Raw genomic sequence first — 12,500 nt, forward strand, 5'->3', positions numbered from 1 at the left:
CTTCAGGATTGTCATTAAACTTAAAGAAATGCAAACTTCTTGCGCTGCATGACTCGCCACTAAAGGAAATCAGCGATGTTTCCATGAAATCAGAAATAAAATACTTGAGCATTTTCCTATCCAAGGACCAAACGTTAAATCAATCCAGGAACATTGAATCTAAACTGAATCAAAGTAAAGCTTAATTCTAATATATGGCTCCAGAGAGATTTATCAATATTAGGCCGGATATATTTGACTAAAATGGATGTGTTTATCCAGATGTATATACCCAGCGTATTCCAATGCTGCTCCAAATCAACTCGTAAAATCTGTTAACCAAATCAATTTCAACTTTATCTGGAGGAACAGACCACACCATCTAAGAAAAATCACATATGGTGAAAGAAACAAGTGAAGGAGGGCTGAAAGTGATAGAGTCGGACTGCTTGAATGGGACATTGAAGGTGAACTGGTTGAAATCCTGGATCAAACCTCATCGTTCTTTCTGGTATTGTACTCCAAACTACTTATTCAACAAAGTCGGCGGCCTGAGTCTTCTGCTTATCTCTGACTTGGATATCAACAAGATTCCTGTCAAATGTTCAGAGTTCCATAAACAAATATTATTATACTGGAAAATGATATACGTACACAATTTCTCACCACACAGTATAATAGTTTGGAACAATCGATATGTACTGCATGGCAACAAACCTCTGTTTTACAAGGAATGCTTTGAGAAAGGTATATGGTCGATAATTGACTTGATGGATGACACTGGCAGTCCTCTGGACAATGAGCAGTTCTGTACTACACACAGATTCAAGCCTCCCATATTAGAGTTGCTAAAGTTACGAAACGCACTGCCTCGACAATTTGTATTCCTGACCAAAAATATAATGACGCACCGAACCGTACAACCACAGTTACCCCGACTATCACTCCAGGGAATCTCAATTGTGGACAGAAAGCGCGGCAACTCCTTTATTAGGAAATGTTTCACAGGAAACTTATTCCCTGGACGTCAAAAAAAAAAAAAAGGATATTTTAAATAAATTTGATGAGGAATCGATTGCCACGCTGCGAACCATGTATCTGACTCTACCCATACCCCCAAGGCAAAAGAGACCCACTTCAAAATTATGACTGACATCTACCCATCTAAGGAATTATCGAGGGTACGCTTTAATTTTGAAGATAATATTTGTACATTTTGTGAAGACAACATTGAAACCACTGACCATATATTTTTTCTCCTTCTCATTCCATCGTCACCAGTTTCCTTCTCAAAAGATGATATAACATTCTGTTTACTTATAAGCAACATAACAGATGAACTCTGTGTCAATGTTCTTTTAGGCCTGGCCAAGTTCTTCATTCACAAGAACAGAATGCAAAAATGCTCCCCAAATTTTAATGTCTTCATAAACGATTTTGAAATATAAAAAAAAAAAAAAAAAAATCCTTAAAACTTATGGAAAAATCCAAAAACTAAAAAATATAGTTACCCATGTCCGAGGTTCCTTTTTTTTTTGGTAAAAAAAAAAAAACAAAAAAAAAAAAACAACTTGATTACATGTTACATTCCCCTTGCAATTTTTTTTTTTTTTTTTCGTTTTAATTTCTTATTTGTCTATCTATTGATTTAATTACTTCCTTTTAATTTCTTTTTTTGTCTCGCACTGTAAATTTCTCACAAACCTGTAACACTATTAACTTCTCATTACATACAGAACAAATGTCCTGATGTCCGTTGCTTCCTCATCCCTGGTTGTTTCATTGACATTCAGTTCTACCTTGCTATGTTTATTTGTACATTTGTATATTTGGGTGTACTATTTATGTTCAATTAAAAACAGTTTGATGTCTGAGATTCCTTGTGAACCGCCAACTTAATTACATGTTATATTCCCCTCACAATTTTTTTTTTTCGTTTTTAATTTTATTTTTCTATCTATTTATTTAATTATATCCTTCTAATTTTCTTTTTTTGTCTAGCATTAAAAATTTCTCGCAAACCGTTAACACTATTAACTTCTGATTACTTACACCACGAATGCGCTTATGCCCCCCCACCCATCCCGCTTTTTCCGTACGGAGGCAGACACTGAGATCGAAAGCAAATGGGTGTCATTGAAATGCAGTAACAGGGTGATAACAGCCGTGTTCGAAGTGTGTAGGGGCTTATAGGAGAGCAGAAGCACGTCACGCAATTCACCTGAGTTCGGAGGATCGGGAGTACCAGGGCCCATAGCGGAGAAGCGGAAGAGCGGAGTTATGTGTCTCTTCTCAAAGGCGGGGAAACTGGGGGGCAGCAGGACCCCTTAGACCGGCTAATGTGAGTCTTCTCCGGACATAGATCACCCGGACTTATGACTGGAGCTCCCGGACCTCTGGGCACACACATATGTGAATGAGTGGATGAGCTAATGTTGGTTTGGTTGTGGATACGTTTCGGCCAATGCTATCAGCACAGCTATGATTATCCCCAGAACGTTGAGAACGAGCTCCCGGAACTCCAGACATGCGTATATAAAAGAGTGGAATTAAGGTGTGTGTGTGTGTGTGTGTGTGTGTGTGTGTGTGTGTGTGTATACGTGTGGGACAGAAGTAATGTTGGGGACAGAAATTGTTATTAGCCTGCTGGCAGATGACACAACCTTAGTTTTGAAAAATGAACATCAAGTCCCAATAAGTGCTGAAAACAACCAAAACATTCTCCAAGGCTTCAGGATTGTCATTAAACTTAAAGAAATGCAAACTTCTTGCGCTGCATGACTCGCCACTAAAGGAAATCAGCGATGTTTCCATGAAATCAGAAATAAAATACTTGAGCATTTTCCTATCCAAGGACCAAACGTTAAATCAATCCAGGAACATTGAATCTAAACTGAATCAAAGTAAAGCTTAATTCTAATATATGGCTCCAGAGAGATTTATCAATATTAGGCCGGATATATTTGACTAAAATGGATGTGTTTATCCAGATGTATATACCCAGCGTATTCCAATGCTGCTCCAAATCAACTCGTAAAATCTGTTAACCAAATCAATTTCAACTTTATCTGGAGGAACAGACCACACCATCTAAGAAAAATCACATATGGTGAAAGAAACAAGTGAAGGAGGGCTGAAAGTGATAGAGTCGGACTGCTTGAATGGGACATTGAAGGTGAACTGGTTGAAATCCTGGATCAAACCTCATCGTTCTTTCTGGTATTGTACTCCAAACTACTTATTCAACAAAGTCGGCGGCCTGAGTCTTCTGCTTATCTCTGACTTGGATATCAACAAGATTCCTGTCAAATGTTCAGAGTTCCATAAACAAATATTATTATACTGGAAAATGATATACGTACACAATTTCTCACCACACAGTATAATAGTTTGGAACAATCGATATGTACTGCATGGCAACAAACCTCTGTTTTACAAGGAATGCTTTGAGAAAGGTATATGGTCGATAATTGACTTGATGGATGACACTGGCAGTCCTCTGGACAATGAGCAGTTCTGTACTACACACAGATTCAAGCCTCCCATATTAGAGTTGCTAAAGTTACGAAACGCACTGCCTCGACAATTTGTATTCCTGACCAAAAATATAATGACGCACCGAACCGTACAACCACAGTTACCCCGACTATCACTCCAGGGAATCTCAATTGTGGACAGAAAGCGCGGCAACTCCTTTATTAGGAAATGTTTCACAGGAAACTTATTCCCTGGACGTCAAAAAAAAAAAAAAGGATATTTTAAATAAATTTGATGAGGAATCGATTGCCACGCTGCGAACCATGTATCTGACTCTACCCATACCCCCAAGGCAAAAGAGACCCACTTCAAAATTATGACTGACATCTACCCATCTAAGGAATTATCGAGGGTACGCTTTAATTTTGAAGATAATATTTGTACATTTTGTGAAGACAACATTGAAACCACTGACCATATATTTTTTCTCCTTCTCATTCCATCGTCACCAGTTTCCTTCTCAAAAGATGATATAACATTCTGTTTACTTATAAGCAACATAACAGATGAACTCTGTGTCAATGTTCTTTTAGGCCTGGCCAAGTTCTTCATTCACAAGAACAGAATGCAAAAATGCTCCCCAAATTTTAATGTCTTCATAAACGATTTTGAAATATAAAAAAAAAAAAAAAAAATCCTTAAAACTTATGGAAAAATCCAAAAACTAAAAAATATAGTTACCCATGTCCGAGGTTCCTTTTTTTTTTGGTAAAAAAAAAAAACAAAAAAAAAAAAACAACTTGATTACATGTTACATTCCCCTTGCAATTTTTTTTTTTTTTTTTTCGTTTTAATTTCTTATTTGTCTATCTATTGATTTAATTACTTCCTTTTAATTTCTTTTTTTGTCTCGCACTGTAAATTTCTCACAAACCTGTAACACTATTAACTTCTCATTACATACAGAACAAATGTCCTGATGTCCGTTGCTTCCTCATCCCTGGTTGTTTCATTGACATTCAGTTCTACCTTGCTATGTTTATTTGTACATCTGTATATTTGGGTGTACTATTTATGTTCAATTAAAAACAGTTTGATGTCTGAGATTCCTTGTGAACCGCCAACTTAATTACATGTTATATTCCCCTCACAATTTTTTTTTTTCGTTTTTAATTTTATTTTTCTATCTATTTATTTAATTATATCCTTTTAATTTTCTTTTTTTGTCTAGCATTAAAAATTTCTCGCAAACCGTTAACACTATTAACTTCTGATTACTTACACCACGAATGCGCTTATGCCCCCCCACCCATCCCGCTTTTTCCGTACGGAGGCAGACACTGAGATCGAAAGCAAATGGGTGTCATTGAAATGCAGTAACAGGGTGATAACAGCCGTGTTCGAAGTGTGTAGGGGCTTATAGGAGAGCAGAAGCACGTCACGCAATTCACCTGAGTTCGGAGGATCGGGAGTACCAGGGCCCATAGCGGAGAAGCGGAAGAGCGGAGTTATGTGTCTCTTCTCAAAGGCCGGGAAGCTGGGGGGCAGCAGGACCCCTTAGAGCGGCTAATGTGAGCCTTCTCCGGACATAGATCACCCGGACTTATGACTGGAGCTCCCGGACCTCCGGGCACACACATATGTGAATGAGTGGATGAGCTAATGTCGGTTTGGTTGTGGATACGTTTCGGCCAATGCTATCAGCACAGCTATGATTATCCCCAGAACGTTGAGAACGAGCTCCCGGAACTCCAGACATGCGTATATAAAAGAGTGGAATTAAGGTGTGTGTGTGTGTGTGTGTGTGTGTGTGTGTGTGTATACGTGTGGGACAGAAGTAATGTTGGGGACAGAAATTGTTATTAGCCTGCTGGCAGATGACACAACCTTAGTTTTGAAAAATGAACATCAAGTCCCAATAAGTGCTGAAAAAAACCAAAACATTCTCCAAGGCTTCAGGATTGTCATTAAACTTAAAGAAATGCAAACTTCTTGCGCTGCATGACTCGCCACTAAAGGAAATCAGCGATGTTTCTATGAAATCAGAAATAAAATACTTGAGCATTTTCCTATCCAAGGACCAAACGTTAAATCAATCCAGGAACATTGAATCTAAACTGAATCAAAGTAAAGCTTAATTCTAATATATGGCTCCAGAGAGATTTATCAATATTAGGCCGGATATATTTGACTAAAATGGATGTGTTTATCCAGATGTATATACCCAGCGTATTCCAATGCTGCTCCAAATCAACTCGTAAAATCTGTTAACCAAATCAATTTCAACTTTATCTGGAGGAACAGACCACACCATCTAAGAAAAATCACATATGGTGAAAGAAACAAGTGAAGGAGGGCTGAAAGTGATAGAGTCGGACTGCTTGAATGGGACATTGAAGGTGAACTGGTTGAAATCCTGGATCAAACCTCATCGTTCTTTCTGGTATTGTACTCCAAACTACTTATTCAACAAAGTCGGCGGCCTGAGTCTTCTGCTTATCTCTGACTTGGATATCAACAAGATTCCTGTCAAATGTTCAGAGTTCCATAAACAAATATTATTATACTGGAAAATGATATACGTACACAATTTCTCACCACACAGTATAATAGTTTGGAACAATCGATATGTACTGCATGGCAACAAACCTCTGTTTTACAAGGAATGCTTTGAGAAAGGTATATGGTCGATAATTGACTTGATGGATGACACTGGCAGTCCTCTGGACAATGAGCAGTTCTGTACTACACACAGATTCAAGCCTCCCATATTAGAGTTGCTAAAGTTACGAAACGCACTGCCTCGACAATTTGTATTCCTGACCAAAAATATAATGACGCACCGAACCGTACAACCACAGTTACCCCGACTATCACTCCAGGGAATCTCAATTGTGGACAGAAAGCGCGGCAACTCCTTTATTAGGAAATGTTTCACAGGAAACTTATTCCCTGGACGTCAAAAAAAAAAAAAAGGATATTTTAAATAAATTTGATGAGGAATCGATTGCCACGCTGCGAACCATGTATCTGACTCTACCCATACCCCCAAGGCAAAAGAGACCCACTTCAAAATTATGACTGACATCTACCCATCTAAGGAATTATCGAGGGTACGCTTTAATTTTGAAGATAATATTTGTACATTTTGTGAAGACAACATTGAAACCACTGACCATATATTTTTTCTCCTTCTCATTCCATCGTCACCAGTTTCCTTCTCAAAAGATGATATAACATTCTGTTTACTTATAAGCAACATAACAGATGAACTCTGTGTCAATGTTCTTTTAGGCCTGGCCAAGTTCTTCATTCACAAGAACAGAATGCAAAAATGCTCCCCAAATTTTAATGTCTTCATAAACGATTTTGAAATATAAAAAAAAAAAAAAAAAAAATCCTTAAAACTTATGGAAAAATCCAAAAACTAAAAAATATAGTTACCCATGTCCGAGGTTCCTTTTTTTTTTGGTAAAAAAAAAAAAACAAAAAAAAAAAAACAACTTGATTACATGTTACATTCCCCTTGCAATTTTTTTTTTTTTTTTTCGTTTTAATTTCTTATTTGTCTATCTATTGATTTAATTACTTCCTTTTAATTTCTTTTTTTGTCTCGCACTGTAAATTTCTCACAAACCTGTAACACTATTAACTTCTCATTACATACAGAACAAATGTCCTGATGTCCGTTGCTTCCTCATCCCTGGTTGTTTCATTGACATTCAGTTCTACCTTGCTATGTTTATTTGTACATTTGTATATTTGGGTGTACTATTTATGTTCAATTAAAAACAGTTTGATGTCTGAGATTCCTTGTGAACCGCCAACTTAATTACATGTTATATTCCCCTCACAATTTTTTTTTTTCGTTTTTAATTTTATTTTTCTATCTATTTATTTAATTATATCCTTTTAATTTTCTTTTTTTGTCTAGCATTAAAAATTTCTCGCAAACCGTTAACACTATTAACTTCTGATTACTTACAGCACGAATGCGCTTATGCCCCCCCACCCATCCCGCTTTTTCCGTACGGAGGCAGACACTGAGATCGAAAGCAAATGGGTGTCATTGAAATGCAGTAACAGGGTGATAACAGCCGTGTTCGAAGTGTGTAGGGGCTTATAGTAGAGCAGAAGCACGTCACGCAATTCACCTGAGTTCGGAGGATCGGGAGTACCAGGGCCCATAGCGGAGAAGCGGAAGAGCGGAGTTATGTGTCTCTTCTCAAAGGCGGGGAAGCTGGGGGGCAGCAGGACCCCTTAGACCGGCTAATGTGAGCCTACTCCGGACAGATATCACCCGGAGTTATGACTGGAGCTCCCGGACCTCTGGGCACACACATATATGAACGAGTGGATGAGCTAATGTTGGTTTGGTTGTGGATACGTTTCGGCCAATGCTATCAGCACAGCTATGATTATCCCCAGAACGTTGAGAACGAGCTCCCGGAACTCCAGACATGCGTATATAAAAGAGTGGAATTAAGGTGTGTGTGTGTGTGTGTGTGTGTGTGTGTGTGTGTGTATACGTGTGGGACAGAAGTAATGTTGGGGACAGAAATTGTTATTAGCCTGCTGGCAGATGACACAACCTTAGTTTTGAAAAATGAACATCAAGTCCCAATAAGTGCTGAAAAAAACCAAAACATTCTCCAAGGCTTCAGGATTGTCATTAAACTTAAAGAAATGCAAACTTCTTGCGCTGCATGACTCGCCACTAAAGGAAATCAGCGATGTTTCTATGAAATCAGAAATAAAATACTTGAGCATTTTCCTATCCAAGGACCAAACGTTAAATCAATCCAGGAACATTGAATCTAAACTGAATCAAAGTAAAGCTTAATTCTAATATATGGCTCCAGAGAGATTTATCAATATTAGGCCGGATATATTTGACTAAAATGGATGTGTTTATCCAGATGTATATACCCAGCGTATTCCAATGCTGCTCCAAATCAACTCGTAAAATCTGTTAACCAAATCAATTTCAACTTTATCTGGAGGAACAGACCACACCATCTAAGAAAAATCACATATGGTGAAAGAAACAAGTGAAGGAGGGCTGAAAGTGATAGAGTCGGACTGCTTGAATGGGACATTGAAGGTGAACTGGTTGAAATCCTGGATCAAACCTCATCGTTCTTTCTGGTATTGTACTCCAAACTACTTATTCAACAAAGTCGGCGGCCTGAGTCTTCTGCTTATCTCTGACTTGGATATCAACAAGATTCCTGTCAAATGTTCAGAGTTCCATAAACAAATATTATTATACTGGAAAATGATATACGTACACAATTTCTCACCACACAGTATAATAGTTTGGAACAATCGATATGTACTGCATGGCAACAAACCTCTGTTTTACAAGGAATGCTTTGAGAAAGGTATATGGTCGATAATTGACTTGATGGATGACACTGGCAGTCCTCTGGACAATGAGCAGTTCTGTACTACACACAGATTCAAGCCTCCCATATTAGAGTTGCTAAAGTTACGAAACGCACTGCCTCGACAATTTGTATTCCTGACCAAAAATATAATGACGCACCGAACCGTACAACCACAGTTACCCCGACTATCACTCCAGGGAATCTCAATTGTGGACAGAAAGCGCGGCAACTCCTTTATTAGGAAATGTTTCACAGGAAACTTATTCCCTGGACGTCAAAAAAAAAAAAAAGGATATTTTAAATAAATTTGATGAGGAATCGATTGCCACGCTGCGAACTATGTATCTGACTCTACCCATACCCCCAAGGCAAAAGAGACCCACTTCAAAATTATGACTGACATCTACCCATCTAAGGAATTATCGAGGGTACGCTTTAATTTTGAAGATAATATTTGTACATTTTGTGAAGACAACATTGAAACCACTGACCATATATTTTTTCTCCTTCTCATTCCATCGTCACCAGTTTCCTTCTCAAAAGATGATATAACATTCTGTTTACTTATAAGCAACATAACAGATGAACTCTGTGTCAATGTTCTTTTAGGCCTGGCCAAGTTCTTCATTCACAAGAACAGAATGCAAAAATGCTCCCCAAATTTTAATGTCTTCATAAACGATTTTGAAATATAAAAAAAAAAAAAAAAATCCTTAAAACTTATGGAAAAATCCGAAAACAAAAAAATATAGTTACCCATGTCCGAGGTTCCTTTTTTTTTTGGTAAAAAAAAAAAAAAAAACAAAAAAAACAACTTGATTACATGTTACATTCCCCTTGCAATTTTTTTTTTTTTTTTCGTTTTAATTTCTTATTTGTCTATCTATTGATTTAATTACTTCCTTTTAATTTCTTTTTTTGTCTCGCACTGTAAATTTCTCACAAACCTGTAACACTATTAACTTCTCATTACATACAGAACAAATGTCCTGATGTCCGTTGCTTCCTCATCCCTGGTTGTTTCATTGACATTCAGTTCTACCTTGCTATGTTTATTTGTACATTTGTATATTTGGGTGTACTATTTATGTTCAATTAAAAACAGTTTGATGTCTGAGATTCCTTGTGAACCGCCAACTTAATTACATGTTATATTCCCCTCACAATTTTTTTTTTTCGTTTTTAATTTTATTTTTCTATCTATTTATTTAATTATATCCTTCTAATTTTCTTTTTTTGTCTAGCATTAAAAATTTCTCGCAAACCGTTAACACTATTAACTTCTGATTACTTACAGCACGAATGCGCTTATGCCCCCCCACCCATCCCGCTTTTTCCGTACGGAGGCAGACACTGAGATCGAAAGCAAATGGGTGTCATTGAAATGCAGTAACAGGGTGATAACAGCCGTGTTCGAAGTGTGTAGGGGCTTATAGGAGAGCAGAAGCACGTCACGCAATTCACCTGAGTTCGGAGGATCGGGAGTACCAGGGCCCATAGCGGAGAAGCGGAAGAGCGGAGTTATGTGTCTCTTCTCAAAGGCGGGGAAGCTGGGGGGCAGCAGGACCCCTTAGACCGGCTAAGGTGAGCCTACTCCGGACAGAGATCACCCGGAGTTATGACTGGAGCTCCCGGACCTCTGGGCACACACATATGTGAATGACTGGATGAGCTAATGTTGGTTTGGTTGTGGATACGTTTCGGCCAATGCTATCAGCACAGCGATGATGAGTTCAGGTGTGTCTGTGTGTGTTTGTGTGTTTGTGTGTGTGTGTGTGTGTGTGTGTGTGTGTGCGTGTGTTTGTGTGTGTGTGAGAGTTTGTTTTTGTGGGTTGGGGGGGGTTCCCGCGGACACGGAGTACCAGGGCCTGGAGCGGATGAGGTGAGGAGCGGAGGAGAGCAGAAGCCCGGACCGTGATTCGCTTGTGTCCAGCGGTTCGGGAGTTCCAGGGCCCGAAACGGAGGAGCGGAGGAGCGGAGGAGCGGAGGAGCGGAGGAGCGGAGGAGCGGAGGACAGCAAAACCCCTTTCTGCAATTCGCCTGAGTCCGGCGGATCGGTAGTACCTGGTTCCGCAGCGGATGAGCGGAGGAGTGGAGGAGATGTTTATCTTCTCAGAGGCGGCGAGGGGGGGGGGGCAGGACCCCTTACCCTTATCCCCCCCGGACGTTTGAGTGGAGCTCCCGGACCTCCGGGCACGCACATGCGAATGACTGGATCACAGGGAGTGCCAGGGCCTGGAGCGGATGAGCAGAGGAGAGGCGGAGGGCAGAAGCCCGGCCCTGTTCAAGAGTTCCAGGGTCCAAAGCGGGGGAGCGAAGAAGCGGAGGAGGGGAGGAGAGCAGAAGAGCAAAAAACTGGCCCGGAATTCACCGAAGTCCCGCGGATCGGGAGTTCCAGGGCCCGGAGCGGAAGAGCGGAGGAGCGGAGGAGAGGAGGAGCGGAGCAAAGCTAAGCCCGTCTTAACAACAAGGAAATTACAGATGAGGCTATAATTTCTAATGAAAACTTTAAATTCTATAGCCACGTATACACTTCGACATTGTCAAAAAGCGATTGTGACTCCTTTCCATTAAATATTCCTCAATATATCCCAAAAATAAACAACAAACAATATATGTTTGTTTATATATGTTTATATATAAACAACAAAAAATATACAGTTTGATGTCTGAGATTCCTTGTGAATCGCCAACTTAATTACATGTCGTATTCCCCTTGCATTTTTTTTTTTTGGTTTTAATTTCATTTGTCTATCTATTTATCTAATTATTTCCTTTTAATTTCGTTTTTTGTCTAGCACTGTAAATTTCTCACAAACCTGTAACACTATTAACTTCTCATTACATACAGAACAAATGTCCTCATGTCCGTTGCTTCCTCATGCCTGGTTGTTTCATTGACATTCAGTTCTACCTTGCTATGTTTATTTGTACATTTGTATATTTGGGTGTACTATTTATGTTCAATTAAAAACAGTTTGATGTCTGAGATTCCCTGTGAACCGCCAACTTAATTACATGTTATATTCCCCTCACAATTTTTTTTTTTTCGTTTTTAATTTTATTTTTCTATCTATTTATTTAATTATATCCTTTTAATTTTCTTTTTTTGTCTAGCATTAAAAATTTCTCGCAAACCGTTAACACTATTAACTTCTGATTACTTACAGCACGAATGCGCTTATGCCCCCCCACCCCCCACCCCCCCGCTTTTTCCGTACGGTGGCAGACACTGAGATCGAAAGCAAATGGGTGTCATTGAAATGCAGTAACAGGGTGATAACAGCCGTGTTCGAAGTGTGTAGGGGCTTATAGTAGAGCAGAAGCACGTCACGCAATTCACCTGAGTTCGGAGGATCGGGAGTACCAGGGCCCATAGCGGAGAAGCGGAAGAGCGGAGTTATGTGTCTCTTCTCAAAGGCCGGGAAGCTGGGGGGCAGCAGGACCCCTTAGAGCGGCTAATGTGAGCCTTCTCCGGACATAGATCACCCGGACTTATGACTGGAGCTCCCGGACCTCTGGGCACACACATATGTGAATGAGTGGATGAGCTAATGTTGGTTTGGTTGTGGAAACGTTTCGGCCAATGCTATTAGCACAGCTATGATGAGTTCAGGTGTGTCTGTGTGTGTTTGTGTGTTTGTGTGTGTGTGT

The sequence above is a fragment of the Fistularia commersonii genome, unplaced genomic scaffold (genome assembly GCF_037954325.1).
Source record: "Fistularia commersonii isolate RoL2024-O1a breed Wild unplaced genomic scaffold, RoL_Fcom_v1.0 HiC_scaffold_42, whole genome shotgun sequence".
Taxonomy (NCBI): Eukaryota; Metazoa; Chordata; class Actinopteri; order Syngnathiformes; family Fistulariidae; genus Fistularia; species Fistularia commersonii.